At 26.3% G+C, this 17,309-nt stretch overlaps 1 protein-coding gene and 1 long non-coding RNA gene across 6 annotated transcripts in view; one reads left to right on the top strand and one right to left on the bottom strand.

Moving 5' to 3' along the window:
• LOC127287024 (uncharacterized) overlaps positions 1 to 7,990 on the bottom strand; it is a 113,463-nt gene extending 105,473 nt beyond the window's left edge. For all 4 annotated transcript variants that reach the window (XR_007843826.1, XR_007843827.1, XR_007843829.1 and 1 more), the window contains exons 1-3: positions 7,817 to 7,990; positions 7,152 to 7,244; positions 5,461 to 5,628 (exon numbers count right to left, since the gene is read on the bottom strand). This is a non-coding gene — a long non-coding RNA (uncharacterized LOC127287024). The remainder of the gene's footprint in view (positions 1 to 5,460; positions 5,629 to 7,151; positions 7,245 to 7,816) is intronic.
• Positions 7,991 to 8,322: 332 nt separating this feature from the next.
• The window catches only part of LOC127287022 (uncharacterized), a 442,987-nt gene continuing 434,000 nt past the window's right edge, over positions 8,323 to 17,309 (top strand). For both annotated transcript variants that reach the window (XM_051313719.1, XM_051313718.1), the window contains exons 1-2: positions 8,323 to 8,943; positions 9,018 to 9,110. The gene's annotated coding sequence lies outside the window, so the exon portion shown is untranslated. The remainder of the gene's footprint in view (positions 8,944 to 9,017; positions 9,111 to 17,309) is intronic.

Genomic DNA, 17,309 nt, shown 5'->3' with positions numbered 1-17,309 from the left:
TATATATATACATATACTCAAGAAGATATGGCTGCTGACCTGCCACATTAACTTTTAAATTTTTTTTTGAGAATTATATTATTTACAAGTACATATGAATTAAGGATGAGATCCTGAAAATTGGTGAGAGAGACATTATTTTCTTAGTTTATGAATATTTATGCAAAAAGTCGCCTCTCGAGAAATATATATATATAACCACTGCTGACGATTTTTAAAAAAATACGATAATTAATTAATAATTCCATGAGGAAATTTTTTTTTAAGACAAAATAAATGAAACAATCAAATAATAAATAATGATGTATTTTTATATAAGCTTATTAATAACCATAGAATTTTATCGAGACGATAATACATCGAATTCGCAATTGTATCCAAATTGAAGCGATTGAAAAATTCAAATTGTTATACGGATATACTTTAAATATATTTATTAAAAGAGTTTTAAAAACTATATTATTATAGAATTGATTATATTAATTATTATTATTATTGTTTAATTAAAATACTCTATAAATTTGAATTAGTGAAAATTCCTACAAATTTTTATTCATTTTTTACTACAACTTTAGTGAAAAAAATATGTGCTACTAAATCAAATAGTAATATTTTACTAAAAATTAGTGAAAATTTGTACTTATTTGAATTATTCAACAAATTTTCACTATAATTTAAATTTAGAGAGTACAAAATTCTACAGAAAATACTTTAAGAAATGTAATATGTATTATATAATAATATTTCAAAATATTTAAAAATGTTCTATAAAATATTTTTTTAAATATACATTTAAGTACTTAAAGATACAATGAAAAAAAATTTAATTGATTCAAATAATCGGTTACTTAACTATATTGTATCAAATAAATTTTTATTTGTATTAAAAAATTATTATTTGAGACAATTAAATGGTACTTGTTTCAAATAAAGAAATTAATGGTTCAAATACAATTTATTTAATTCAAATAAAAATGATTTGCTTCTAATAAATATATATTTATTTGATAATTCACAATGTTTTCTTGAAGGTACCAATTTATAATACCGAATTGGATCAAATGGATGCCAAATATTTTGATCAAATTATTTATTTATTATTATTATTTGATCCAAATATTAGTATCAATTCATTGCAATTTGATACTTTCAAATTAACAGTGCAAGTAGCTCTGCAATTATTTGAATTCAATAAATTTTTTTTCAGTGTAACTATGATAAGAAATTTTTTCCATCATATAAAAATGTAAGATATTTTTAAAAAATATTTCAATATATATTTAAGAGCAGACGAAATGAATTATTAAAAAAAATTTAACTGTTTATTAAAATTACTTTAAAAAGCTTTTAGAAAATACATATTTTATGTTCAAAGAAAATAAAACTTCAAATATTTAAAAATATTCCAATAACAAAAAATGGTAACAATAAAGATAATAAAAGTAATAATAATAATAATAATATTAATAATAATAATATTTATCATTATATCAAATAAAAATTAATAAATCAAGAATCAGTTTATTGAAGGGATAAACGATGTCTTTCAGGCGAAGAATGCAGCGGTAGAAAGTTTTTAAATAAAGAAGTTCATGGAGATGATGTTATTACGTTCTTTGAGATTTTTGTTGGCGAACAGAAAAGCTAATAATCCTTTTGTCGATTGAGAATCAAGAGAAGTTCGACTGGTCGGGTTTTGGACGGAAGGGTCCAGAAGTCTTCTCGGTTGGAATAAAAAAATGGGCGGCGCTTTGAAGCAGAGCCGAGTCGATCTAGTCCCCCTCCCCCGAAACGAGAGAACCGAGGTTGGGCCTTAGATCTTTTACGGGACAGCTTCCCTCCCTTTTTAAACATTCTTTTTCTTCTTATTTTCATCATCATTATCCTCATCCTTCCATTGCATACAATCTCCACATTCTCAACCCTACGGATTGCGAAAGGTGGATATAGGATACGAGGGACCAGAGGAGAAGAAGAAGAAAAAGAAGAAGTTTGAGAGAGAGAGAACAGAAGAGAAAGGGAACGCATACATACATATATGCGTGTACATGTGGATGGAGGGTCGATCATCGCCAGCCTGCACGGCGACCCACGATACGAATAATCAAGAAATCCTTCGAACATTCCCTCTTATTTCCTGAAGTCATCATTGTAATTAAGTTTCTGACAGAAAAACAGATTGATATTTGGGATATTGTAAAAACAAAGCAAACTTTGTGTGTCATTTTTCTCTTCTTCCAAACGATGAAACCATTCGGGGGGTTTTTTTTGTCCTTGCGTTCGTCATTCTTCTTTTTAAGCATTCAAAAGGATAATTGATATTTCTATTCTTTGCGGATCGTTAATTTTTTTTCTCTCGGTCTTTTTTTTATTTTTGTTGAAATAAACTTCTTTTTCCATTATAGGTGAAAATTGTTCTTTTACCTGTGTATTTTTTTCAATATAATTAACATTTCTAAATGATGATTTTATTCAGTGAAAAATCATCCTCTCTTTATGTAATTAGCCCTTCTGTTTGTTCCAAGAAAATTTTATTTTTTTAAATAATTTCTTTTTAAATTAAAGATTATTTCTTATTATTATTATTTGAAGAAGAAAAACATTGAAAAGAAAATAATGATATGAAATATAGAAGAAATTCCAAAGAAAACGTTTTAAACAAAAATATTATGATATAAGAGGCATTTCATATGAGAATACGGAGTGATGTTTCAGATTTTTTCAAAATTCGGTAAATTGTAGTGATAGTGGTGCTAAATAAGTGTACAAATTTTGAATTTGAAATTTTTAATATTTTTCGAGATATTTACAATAACAAATTTGAGCAATATTTTTTTGCATTACTTATAACTTTTTTCCTATTAAAAATAGAGAAAAATGTTGTAAATGTTTTTTACGCGGAAGATCTTAAACTTTTAGAAAAAAATTTATTTTAAAAAAAAATATTTATTTTTAAACAATTTGTTTATAATTTTTAAACATGTTTTCCCTCATTTAGAAGCGCGAAAAAAAATCATGAATATTGTTTAAGTCATAATAAATTGATGGTTAAATTTTTGAGATGGCATTATTTTTTGTTTTCGAGATATTAATTATTTAACTAACAAAAGTTAATAAAAAATGAAATATTTTACGAAAAAATAAAATTAGAGTAATTTTAAAAACACCATTAGAATGTTTATCAAAATCCGCATCCAACGAGCCCTATATGAACTATTTCTATTAAACGGGTGTTAAATTAATAATTAATAATAAAAATTATTTAAATAATTAATAATATTTGAAAAAATGAAGATAAATCGTCAATTCTTTTTTTATTTGGAAGATCATCTAATTCTGTAATAAATAAAAACAGTGTAAATAACATTTTTAACAAATCTAAATTATTAACAAATGATTATTGAAAATTGAGGTTTCACTACGACACAAGTTGGAAGGGGCTGCCTACCTACTCGGCATGGTATTTTTCAGTCTTTTTCTAAATAACATTTTATAATTAATTTTTGATTCTTGGTAATACTTAATATTCTTTTTTTGACACAGAATTATATGGTCTTCCAAATAAAAATAAAATTTATTTATTTATTTATAATTGACGATTTATCTTCATTTCTTCAAATGTTATTAATTATTTAAATAATTTTTATTATTAATTATGAATTTAACACCCGTTTATTAGAAATAGTTCATATAGGGCTCGTTGGATGCGGATTATGATAAGTATTCTAATGGTGTTTTTAAAATTACTCTAATTTTATTTTTTCGTAAAATATTTAATATTTTTATTAATTTTTGTTAGTTAATTAATTAATATCTCGAAAACAAAAAACAATGCCATCTCAAAAATTTAACCATCGATTTATTATGACTTAAACAATATTCCTGATTTTTTTCGCGTTTCTAAATGAGGAAGAACATGGTTAAAAGTTATAAACAAATTTTATTTTTTAAACAAATTGTTTAAAAATTAATATTTTTTTAAAAAAATAATTTTTTTCTAAAAGTTTAAGATCTTCCGCATAAAAAACATTTACAACATTTTTTTCTATTTTTAATAGGAAAAAAGTTATAAGTAAAGCAAAAAAATATTGCTCAAATTTGTTATTGTAAATATCTCGAAAAATATTAGAAAATTTCAAATTCAAAATTTGTACACTTATTTAGCACCACTATTACTACAATTTACCGAATTTTGAGAAAAATCCGAGACATGACCCCGTATTCTCATATGATAAATGCCTCATATAATCAAGAGAAGAAAAAACAGAAAACGAAAGGAATATGAACATATATGGTATTACTGGAAAAAAATTTTATTTGATGGTTACTTGCGACTATTATCAAATAAATATTTATTTATATCAAATAATTATTATTTAAGTCAATTAAAATATATTTATTTTAAATACAGATTTTATTAATTCAAATAAAAATTATTTGGTCCAAATAAATATATTTATTTGATAATAGCCAATTGATTATTTGAATCAAATAAATTTTTTTTTCAGTTTATACCAGGTAGTAAAAGAAATTCAGAAAAAAAGTAAACGAATTGCAAAACTGTAAAAAGAATGAGGCAAATAATTTTGAATTGAACAATTTCTGAAAAAGTGTTACAGTAGTGGAGTGAAGATGCACGGAATCTGTATATATATATATATATATATACGTGTGATTGACCATCATAGGAGGCTACCGAGAGCTCTTCAAGGCTGACAACCCTCGACGACGAGATAAGCGAGTCTTGAGGATATGGGGAGGTGGAGGAGACACCGAATGAAATATCTCTCTCTCACGAATGCAGCCATGTAAGCTGGTTCAAGTCGAAAGGCTGCGATATTCTTCTGCGTAAACCATATATATATATGTATGTGTACATACTGCGACTGATGTGTATATGTTTATATACGTGTAGCTCGTACGTATTAATCACGCGATTCGTCCATAATCGTATTTCAACGCTCGGCAGCCCTTGGTCTTCGTACACATCTCCCAGCAGGTAGGTACCAAAGTATATATAGAGGTACACATTACATACAAGCACCAACTTGAAGACGGCCGCAAAACCTAAGGGTCAATTCTCGATGCTCTGCTTCGATTTACTTGCTGATTCTTATGTGCCTCCGCGTCTTCTTTCTTGCTTTCTCTCATTCTACTGTTTTTTTAATTCATTTTCTCTCTCTTGCTTTCTCTCTATCTTGCTCTCGCCATCGACCAACCCTTGAGAATATTCTTCTGTCAATTAATTAAACATACTCGCGCATATCTCGACGTCTCTTCGTCGTGCGAAGAACACGAATTTAGTCTGCAAGATTTGCGCCTAAATCCGCACGTATACTAATAAAAAACCCGGTATTAACGAATTCAAAAAAATATTAATCAGCATTAAATATATATATATATAGTTTTTTAATAAAATTCTATTAATAAACAGAAAAGAGATTAAATAAAATGACTCACCAATTACGAATTCCCATGGGCTAAAATTGATAACTTCGGGGACAACTCTCGAAGATTTCCTCATCTTATTTTTTTTTTTTTTTTTTTCAAATAGGACATTATTTTGAAAAATACGTCAAATATGCACAGAAATCGCTTTCCTTCATAAGTTATATCTCGGCGCATGAACTAAAAAAATGTATTACAAAATTATAGTATAAATTTTATTGTCTAAAACAATTATTATTTAATATGAATTTATAATTTATCTATTTATTAAATTTATTGCCTCATTTATTATAAATACTCTGTTAATTAATAAATAATAATTGTACCAAATTTGAATTTTTTATTAAAAATTGATTTGCTTTAATTTTATTTTTCCAAAGTACGTTCAAAAAAATTTGAATTCTAAATAGAATTCATATACGCACTGAAAAAAAATTTATTTGATTAAAATAAACAGTTACTTTACTATTGTATCAAATAAATAATTATTTGTATTAAATAATTTTTATTTAAGCCAATTAAATTATAATTGTTTCAACGAAACTGAAGTACGCAACGTTTATGATAAACGATTTTTAAAGAAATAATTTTTTAAAATGAAAAATTTTATAATCTTTTGTCTAAAAAATATTTTTTTTTAATTTGCTGATTAATGAAAACTACAAGAAATACTTTTTAGGCAAAAAATTATATAATTTTCCATTTTAAAAAATTATTTCTTTAAAAATCGTTTATCATAAACGTTGCGTACTTCAGATTCGCATTGTTTCAAATAAAAAAATTATTAGTTCAAAAATTGTTTCAAATACAAAAATTATTATTTCAAATGCAGTTTAATTTATTCAAATACAAATTATTTGTCTCAAATAAATATTTATTTGTATTAAATAATTATTATTTAAGTTAATTAAATTATAATATGTTTCAAATACAAAAATTATTATTTCAAATGCATAGTTTAATTTATTCAAATACAAATTATTTGTCTCAAATAAATATTTATTTGTATTAAATAATTATTATTTAAGTTAATTAAATTATAATATGTTTCAAATACAAAAATTATTATTTCAAATACAGTTTCATTTATTCAAATACAAATTATTTGTCTCAAATAAATATTGATTTGATAATAGTCAATTTTTTTAGTGCATATATATATATAAATACAATAACGTGAGTAAAATTTTTATTCTCTGTTCGAAATTTTTTTTTATAAAAAAAGTATTAAAAATTTTTCTTTGAATAGATGTAAAAAAATTACAAATCTGTAAATAAAAATGCACGTTAGCTTTTGGAAAAAATAATTGTTACAAAATTTAAAAAAAAATTAAATTATTAACCCTGATGTTTGATTTAGCCTGAACTTTAAATAACAGTTTTATATATACAAAAAGAGAAATTCTTGAAATTATATACGCGATTAAAAATTATTTTTTTATGTTTATTAAATATCATATTTTCTCATCCTTGTGAAACGAACTGTCAGTTATTTATTTTCTTATAAAATCATAATTTTTATTATTATTTATAAAATAAAATTAATTCCTTCATATTAAAAATTGAAAATATTTTGTCTACAATTTTAAGGTTAATATATTATCGTAATAGCTAAAGGACTTAAAAAAATTACACTTAATTTTTTTCCAATTAAAAAAACAAATAAAAGTATATATTATCCAGTAAATAATTCACAAACTTACAGAATTCTGCATCCACTTTGTTATCAATTTCCAAATTGATCCTAGGAGATCATTTCTGATTCAGGAATATATCACCAACAATGAAAAAAATCTCTGAAAAAAAGTTTTAGTATAAAATGGCGGCGTAACCTCAAAATTCTGTATGACGCGCGAGCAAAAATATTTCAAGTTCACTGTTTTCCACGTCGTTTATTTTAATACTTTTATTAATATAGTTGAAGAAAAAAGCTCTGAATATATTTATCTATTGAATTTTGAGGTTCAGGTCATTCACAATCACTTTTGTATATATAAACTTATGCTGCATCTATGGAGCAACAAGAAAATTGAGAGCGTCAATGCAATAATCGGACTCACACGCTTTGATGGTAGTCGGGTATCAGTGAGCGGCAGTGGTTCTCCCACTGATACCCGACTACCATCAGAGAGTGCGTTCGAGCGCTCAATCGCTCATCCAATTATTGTATATTAAACACGCTCAATTGTCGTATACTTTTCATTATATTCTCCTAATAATTGAAGTAAGACTTTTAAAAATCCAATTAGAACGCCTAAGAGAATTAAAATTTTGCAAAAGGTCTATCGAGTTTCACTTAACCTCAAAATTCATGAAAAAATCTATAAATTATTTTTTAGCGATTTAAAAAATTTTCGAATCAACTTACGTTATTAAAATACGAAAGACACTTGGCACTGTTGAGAAATTTTTACTGATTATTATTATATCTGTTCATTTATAATCACTTGTTTTATTAAACTTTTTGATTGTTGCAATAATTACGCGCGCACTTGTACTGATATTAACTAAAAAAAAAACCTTTTTCGACATATGTAAAGTCTTTTTGTCACATTAATGCTTTAATGGTACATTCTACAATTACATGCGCCATTTAATGTGGAATATACCATGCTCTTGTTCCTTGATGCAAAAGTCACATTCCGCCATTCCGGTCGCCCCACATATGATTTAATATTATAACTTAATGAATTGTATTGATTGGTCTATTCCAACATGAATATTTGTCTAGTAATATATTCCACCAATCACGTAACTTTGTTACTTTGCAATAAAAAAATCCTTGCAATAGCACCCTTAGAATTTTTTTGGTTAGTGAAAAATGGTCTATATGTTCTATATATGCATATAGTGACGTCACTGGTCTGATGTGGAGTTTGATTCACTTTTATCATTTTTATTAAAACAGTTTCAATTTACGTAGTCAGATAATTAATTATTGATGTGTGATTTATACATATATGTGCAACAGTAATAATATTTGGAGATAGTTTTTATTAGAAATTTATCAATTAAAAAACAAAATATTCAGTTTTTTTCAAACGACTTATTGAGGACAAGATTGAATAACCTGAATTGAGTTGATTATAAGAGATTCCAAAAACAAATATCAAACTGAGAAGCTGATATGCTGTCATCGAATAATCATCAAAGTTATCAAATTTTAATAATTAACATTATTGTGTTTTTATAGTAGAAAAAATGAAAGTCGCAAATGTGAATGTGTACGTATATTAAAAGTCGGCCATGTGCGTGTATCATGTCAAGCGACTATACAATGCAATTTATTTTGAAAACGAAATTAATTTCTTACTCTAATTCTAATATCAATTTTTCTCGATTTTGTGGACAGCAAATATATATAAAATGCATTTCCTTTGGAATAGTGATCGACGTTAAATTTTTGTGCCGTGAGCGAATTAACATATAGAAATTTTGAGGTTATAAAAATGTTTACACTTTAATTATACTGCAAAAGTGGACGAATTTTTTAAAGTATTATATAATTAAAAATATTGTAAAATCACAACAAAATGGTGTTGTAAATTATATTTTTTTATTTTTTTTAGATTGAAGGACAAATAAAAGGGTAAAAAGAAAAGTTGACGAGCTAAAAACTTCCCGAATACAGCATCATATTTCGTCGCGAATATCAACGATAGGTGAGTTCCTTTTTTATATCGACATTACTAATGTAAATTGTTCCTTATTTTTTATATATAATACATCAATATTATTGAAATTAAGCATTAACTTAAAGGTTAAAATTGTGAAATTACAATTTACAAAATTATATTTTATAATGTCCATATATGCTCATTTCACAACGTTTATAATTTAAGATTGAAAAAAAATTTTTCATTAGGAAAATAATTAATTTTTTGCCTACAAATTTTTTTTCCAAAAATAGTTACGATCATGAAACGTTCTCAACAATTTTATTTAAACCAAATTATTTTAAAAATTTGCACAGAAAGTTATTTTTTTCTAAATTATTGATTATATAAACGTGAACTTTGCATCGACGTAATTTACTGTCAGATCTAAAGTGGATTTTTAAATTTCTGTTATACATATATCAAAAAAATATTTTTTGATAATTTTTTCTTAAAGTACGAATAAAAAATCTCTTATATTTTATTATTATATAAAAATTTCTTACACATAGATACAAAATTATTTTTTTAAATTGCTTTTTCAATTTAGTAAAGTAAAAAATTCCTTTGGCACTAAAGAAAATTGTTTCTCATCAAAGAAATATTTTTTGCTAATATATTGAGGGAATATTTCTACACACGGAAAGAAAATAAATATCAAATTTTGTAAAAGTATTTTCAAGTCGTGGAAAATAGTATGAAAAGCGAAACTTCCATATAAGAAATACTAATCTTTAATAAACTTTTATGAAATTTACTGTAGATATAATAAAATATACTATCATTTAATAATGAATCAAATACATTCTACCAAATTTTATTATAACTATAGTAAATTTCATAAAAGTTTATTAAAGATTAGTATTTCATATATGAAAATTTCGCTTTCTTACAATATTTTCCATGACTTGAAAATACTTTTACAAAATTTGAAAATGCTTTTATAAAATTTGATATTTATTTTCTTTTCGTGCAGTATCAAGAAAAATCTTTATTAAAAAAATTTTTACTTAATTTCATTCAAAAATTTTTTTTTGATTAAAACAATTCTTTTCGAATTCTATATGGGGAAAAAAGACATATACGTGTCGTTTTTTTTATTTAATTTTTTTCCACGTATTTTATACTTTTTCCCTGACTTTTACAGGTTTCGAGAAAGCGTAGCAACCCTGAATTCGAATAAAAAAATTAAAAAATCACCTACATCTTTTTTTTCCAATATATAGAATTCGAAAAAAATTGTTTCAATCCAAAAAAAGTTTGAATGAAAATCTCACAAAGAATGTCCCATATAGATGCCAAAAAGAAAAAAAAAACCTAATAAACATATTTTCGCTTTTCGTTCAATAAAATAAGTGGAAATCCAATTAACAAAGACCGTTTGGAAAAAGAAGAGTGATGATCATCGCGCGGCAAGATCCTCCGTGTCTTTTATCAGAATCAGTGCTATGGAGGATCACTGGTTTACGATCTATTAAATCAGGCTTCTCGAACCGAAAAATATTCGGGATACCAGAGACAGAATTAGTGCAAATATTTCAGGCTCGATCTACTGACAAAAAGCGATATCGGTCGCGTTGATCTGCTTCTCTTCCCAAGTTTCCGCGCCTAGCGTGAGTTGGATTCGCTCGTTACTGCGATATAAGACAGAGGCACCGGGTAACCCTTTGAGAATAAGAGAGGCTCTCAAGAAGCGCAGAGAAACGAGCGAACAAACTGTAGTAAATTTCGTCTTGGGTGGTCCAGGAGCAGCGGGCCCTGTCGAGTCCCCGCGCCGCGCGCGCCACCTCACGAGATGGGCCCACGGTCCTCCCGCCCGATTCTTAACCACCCCACACCACCCCCTCTCTCTGCTTCCATTCCGCGGCCGCTCATCTCCATGAATCCGACATGCGAAGCCACTCCTGTAGCGCTACCATCGGGTCTCTCAGCTCAAAGTTTATTCCTCTTATTCGACTACAAGAGAAAAACAGAGAGAGAGACGGATCTTTCTCATTATGCATACCTGTAATTAGATAGCTCTCTAATCTATGCCTTCTGTTTGTATTATATGCGCGCCGCGTGACATTCACTCGTTCGTGACTCATCAATACGTCAAGAAATTACATTTTTGCTTATACGATTTTCTATTTTATTTATAGGTGGTGGCCTATAATTGAAAAATCCATAAATTAACCTTGATATTTTTCTTAAATCTTGAATTCTTATTCATTTTTTTTTTTAAATAACATTGAGTTAAAATTTCTCAAACGGATTACCTAATATTTTGTAAAATTAAATCTTTTTTCTCTCTCCTGTGATAAAAATATGAGTTTCTAAAAATATTAGATAAAAAAAAAAAATTTTTTTTTTTTTAATAACAATTGAAACTTTTAGTTGTAAATAAAAAAATAATTTCTCGAGCATCAATTGGCCAATTTAAAAATAAAAAATGTTTTTCTGGTCTTGGAACTGTATTCAAAAAAATATATTTTTTTAAAAAGAATATTTATTTTAAATTATTTTTAAAATTGTTTATTTATAAAATATTAATAAAAAAATGTGCTCATCATTTCCCATGTAAAATTTAAAAAAAAATTTTTATTCCGCACACATTTCTGACTATAAAATTGTTGAGAAAAAAAGTTATTTAATAACGATTATTATTTATTTAAATAATAGTTGAATAATAACAATAATTTATTTTGTAAAAGGTTTAGTAAAATTAAGAGCTTTCTGTTTAAATGAATAGATATAACCTCATGTAAAAAGATATAATATATCTATATCTATGTTACATTATTATAATAAAATAAAATAAAACAACAATAATTTTTATTATGTTAGATTTCTTTCAAACTGTTTTTATTATAAATTTGTTAATGATGTTTAGAGGCCTTTTACAGTTAAGATGTTTATTTATTGTTTGACATAAAGTTGTTACAACATGTTTCGGCTATTTAGCCCTCATCAGCGCTAATTGCACAATTATGTAATTAAACAATTTTTATTAAATAACTTTTTAATTAATCACATTCGTTTATTAACATTTTATAAAAATTAACAATTGAAAATTTTTTTTTAAAGAAACATTTTTTGAAACAAAATTTATTTTTAAATATTTTTTAAGAAGAAAAAAACTATTTTTATTAGTTTTTTATTTTTCTGTTTTTAAATTGGTCAATTGAATACGTCGGTGAAGCCAATTGGATATATAGATTATATATGATCGCAACGATGTAGAAGAAAAGTTATTTTTTTTAAATATCAATATTTTGAAACTAATAATTATTTTTCAAACTAATCAAATAATTAACAATAATAACTCGAATTTTTTAAAATCAGTTTAAATATTTATTATTATAATAATTTTTAGTCTTTTAGTCGTTTATCACTGCTTATTTTAAATACAATTTTTTTTAATGCATTCATTCACTCTGTTAATTTATTAACAATAAAATTCAATTATGATATTAAAATTTCAGCTTTAGAAAAAATTTAATTTTTTAAAAATCAATTATTTAACTAATTTTTAACGGGTAATAAATATGATTAAAAAAAACATTGCCAGTAAAAACAATTTAATGTTTTTGATTAATTAATTAATCTGCTTAGAAAAAAATTAAATTTTTTAAATCAATTGAAATTTTAATACAATTAACATTTTAAATAAGTGAATTTTAGTGTGATAAAGAAGTAATATTTACAGTGTGTATTAATTTTTTTTAGTTTTTTGCATTTTTTCTGTGGCGGGTAAATAAAATTTGCTGTGGCAACAAAAAGTTTGGTGCCACAGCAAACTTATTGTTTAACAAAATTTTAAACATAATGAAAAAAAAGATGTGAATGAATGGTATATGTAGTAGGAATAAAATTGCAATTTCTCTAATTCAGTCTAAGAGAGGGAAAATTAGCATTAAATCCAAGGAAGGTGTATAGGTTTATAAACGAGGACAGAAGTGAGCTACTTGACGTTGTGTGGGAACGTGTCTCTTAAATGCCAGTTTAGCAGACGATATTTATTTGCGTCTAACAAAAATCCTCTCGTCTTTTTTTCTGCACTTGAAGAATATCATTTAGCCACCTTGGCTGCGCGGCAAAGCGATGGCAATCAGTGATTCCTTGCCGTGCTCATCTCCTCCCGGCACACACTATCACTCTCACTCTCTCTGCACGTTTTGATCGCGTATATAGAGGTCCTTCTTTTTTTCGCTGCTGTAGAAATATCTTTACCACTTATCATTCTTTTCGTCAATCTTTTTTTCTACTTTTAGAGTATAGGCCTTCTCACGGTGTGTTCACCTTTCTATCTTTCTGGCCTTCTCATATGGATGCGTTTTCGACTGCTATGCATATTCCTTCAGGCACGAAGAATCCAATGAGTTTGAGCTTCTATTAGGTGCCCCTTTACGTTATGGTCCTTAAACACTTTTAAATATAAGCGTCACGAGAAGTAGATATGAATATTTCTTGAAACTTTATTTCTGTTATCTAATTTTATCTAAAGGACTTCAGGAAAGTTATCTTCAAAAGGAGAAATTATTTTTCGAAAACCAAGAGTTCTCTTACTTAAATTAATTTCTTTTCTTCTTATTATTTAGGCATTTCTCTGCTAAAAAGAGCAAAAAAAAAAACATTTTGTGGTACTTCATTATTATCAAATAAATATTTACTTGAAGCAAATAATTTTTATTTGAATTAAATAAACTATAATTTGGACCAATAATTCCTGTATTTCAAACAAATACCAATTAATTGACACAAATACCAAACCCACAAAAAAAAAAGCCCAGGTTGGGAGAACAAAGTATCCTATCCCCATGTATTTCGGGCCGCTGAACGCACGAATCTGCAGTCCGTTTTGCTCCTGCACGTGTACGTTTCTTCCTAACCTCAAAAAACATTTCACATTTTTGGTGGTATACGATTTTTTTTTAAATTTATAGATTTATATGAAACTGGGTGTTTAGAGGTTTTTGAGGTCGCTGATTTCGAATCTGATGTTAGATTTTCAAAATTCATAATGGTGGATCCAATATGGCGGACGAAAAAATGAGAAACATTCGGATCGACTTGAAAATTGTTACTAGGGGTTTTTGGGGTCGGTGATTGAGAATTTAAAGTCAGATTTTTATAATTCAACATGACGGTCGCTTATATTCTTATACTTCTTATACGTTTATTTCAAGTTTCATAAAAATCCAACAATTTTTTAAAAATTCGTCCTCCATATTAGATCCGACATTTTGAATTTTGAAAAACTGACTTCAGATTCTCAATCAGCGACCCCAAAAACCCCCGAGTAAAACAATTTTAAAGTCGATCCGAATGATTTTCATTTTTTCGTCCGCCATATTGGATCCGCCATTATGAATTTTGAAAATCTAACTTCAGATTCGTAATTAGCGGCCCCTAAAACCCCCAAGTAAACAATTCCATAAAAATCCAACAATTTTTAAAAAAATTTCTAAAAAATTTGTCCTTCATATTGGATCCGCCATTTTGAATTTTCAAAATCTGACACCAGATTCGAAATCAGCGACCTCAAAAACCTTTAAACACCCAGTTTCATATAATTTATATATATAATTTATAATTATTTGAATCAAATAATTTTTTTTCAGTGTTAAAATTGCGCTTAAAATAAAATTTTAAAAGACAATTTATCTCGAAAGATAATTTTTTTCTTATTGCTTTTTTTTATAAAAATAAAATAATTTTTTTGTCTTTTTCTGGGAATATTAGTATATATATATATATATATATATATATATATATGTATATAATTGTAGAAGCATGGTATTGAATAAAAGGGAACGTTAATGAGATTATTTTTGAGATTGTCGTTTGTTGTGTACAAAAGCAATGGATGATAATTTATATATGATTATTTTAGAAGAGAACCCTTGTCGAATTAATAAAGGGTTAATTTGGGGCTCGCGCTGCGGTTGTTATCTCCCACGCAGTATTTGCTCAGCTCAACCCGAATAATATGTATCCTCCCTGCATTGTACCAAACAATTATTACTATAACGATCATGAGAGGGTCGTGGCTGTGAATTTTCAAAATATTCAAGGGTCGTCATCATCATCACAGACATTACTTACAATAGTTTTCAATTTTAATCGATATACATATCAATAAATACATAAAATATTCATTTTAAAGAATATTTTATTAGATATAATTATTTTTTATAGATGAGTTTTCATTTTTTGAATTATAACATTTGACGCCAGAATTTCTTTGTAAACGAATTTTTTGAATAACAAAATTTTTAGGTACCGAATTTTTATTTTACAGAATTTCTTCTTATACACTTTTGAATTAAAAAATTTTAATTCAACCGGATATTAATTTAATAGAATTCTCATTCAACAGAATGTTAAATAATTGGAATTTTTAAATGCCAATATTTTCAATTCAACTAATCTTTATTTGTCCAAATTTTTATTTGATATAATTCTTAAGAAGCCGAATTTCCATTTATCCAAAATTGCAAATGTCCAACAATGAATTGACAGAAAGATTATAATAATAATATAATAATAATAATTTTAAAATTCGCGCCGAATTCTTTGTGTTGATTGTCGGATAAATGCGGAAATTCAGCGTTTTAAGGATTCTATCAAAACACATTTCGCGCAAAATAAATATTCGAATAAATGACTGATTCGGTGAATTAGAAATTCTGATATTTTAACATTCGAATCACTTAAAATTCTTTTAAATGATAATTTTGTATAATTATAATAGTTTAATCAGAATTTTTTAAAATAAAAAGTTGGATAAAGATAAAATATAAGTTGAATTCTGTAAAATGAAAATTTTGTCAAACAAAAATTCGGATACCTATAAAAAATCTGATAACTAAAAAATTCGTTTAATAAGAAATTCTGCGTCAAATGTTAATTTGTAAAATGAAAATTTATATATCTATAAAATAAATTGTACCTATATCAGATCTAATAAAATTCTTTAAAAATGAAAAATTTATTTAATGATTTTTATGGGAAATTCACGCGTATCCCTAAAGACAATAATAAAAAATTCCAATACAGAGAAATTATTCTTTGCACTGAAAATTGAAATAAATCAACAGTTTCCAGTAAAAAGAATAATATAGCAAATGCACATCACTTTGAAGAAAATTACCTTTCATGAAAGAAGCGGTCAGTTATTAAATAATTATAAAGACCAGATGATTCAATAGGAGTTCAAGAAAGGGAAGTATAATATATATCTAATACCATAATAAAAGAATAAAATGCAACCTGAAGTTGAGACTCCAAGAAATCATCAAATAGGACCAAGAATGAAGTTCCATCAACGAGATAAAACTAGTCGAATGAAAAGTTGCAAAGAGACAAAAAGCGGAAATGTAGCAATTTAAAGATATACTGTCAAGGAATAGCTTGTATATATATATATATATATATATATAACTATAATATATATTATATAGCTATACATATAAAACGCATGTTCTTTTCGTGAGCGACGAAAAGCGAAAAAGCTGAAGATCACTAGAATTTACGATCGCGAAGTATTGGACTAACGATGTGCCACGTAATGATCACCACTAATCGATATGATTAGAAGCTACTGTTTCAGTTCGTGGAGAAACTCTCATGATCATTTTATCACACGGTTATTCGCCGTGGGGATTCATCGTTCCTGTACTCACTCGCATATATAGTGAAATATATATATATATACTATATGAGAGCGATGGTTTCCACTTAGCACGCACTATAAACTTAATTGTCGCTCCTGAGATACGTGAGTATGTTGAGAAGCTTCTTCAAGAAGATTGACCCTCCCCCCTTTACATAACTTCCCTTTCCGTATGAATCTTGTTTTAAACCAAGAGAATCGTATATACTTTTATTTTCAACAGATCCTGAAGTTGTTGAAAAAAGTTATGATGTAATTTTCAATTTTTTGAAAAAATTAACCGTCTTGACAGAATTATGTCTTTTCAATGAGAGTATTGAATATTTTTAAACAAAATTAATTAATTTGTAACATATAAGATTAAATTTTAACATCATAAATAAATAAACATTCAAGACCTAAGTCCAGAATGTTTATTTTTCCGTCTGCTTTTGTCATAAAAATACTGAATGTATTGAGCTGGAATTTTGTAGGGAATAATCTAAAATATGAAGGGTGCAGTGTGATGAAAAATATTTGTAAAAATAATAGAAAATCCGAACATTGAC

The sequence above is a fragment of the Leptopilina boulardi genome, unplaced genomic scaffold, assembly GCF_019393585.1.
Source record: "Leptopilina boulardi isolate dan_hultmark-lab unplaced genomic scaffold, ZJU_Lbou_2.1 LbouV2_367, whole genome shotgun sequence".
In the NCBI taxonomy this organism is placed as follows: Eukaryota; Metazoa; Arthropoda; class Insecta; order Hymenoptera; family Figitidae; genus Leptopilina; species Leptopilina boulardi.
Note: the sequence above shows the minus strand (reverse complement) of the source record. Positions and strands in the feature narration are given on the sequence as shown.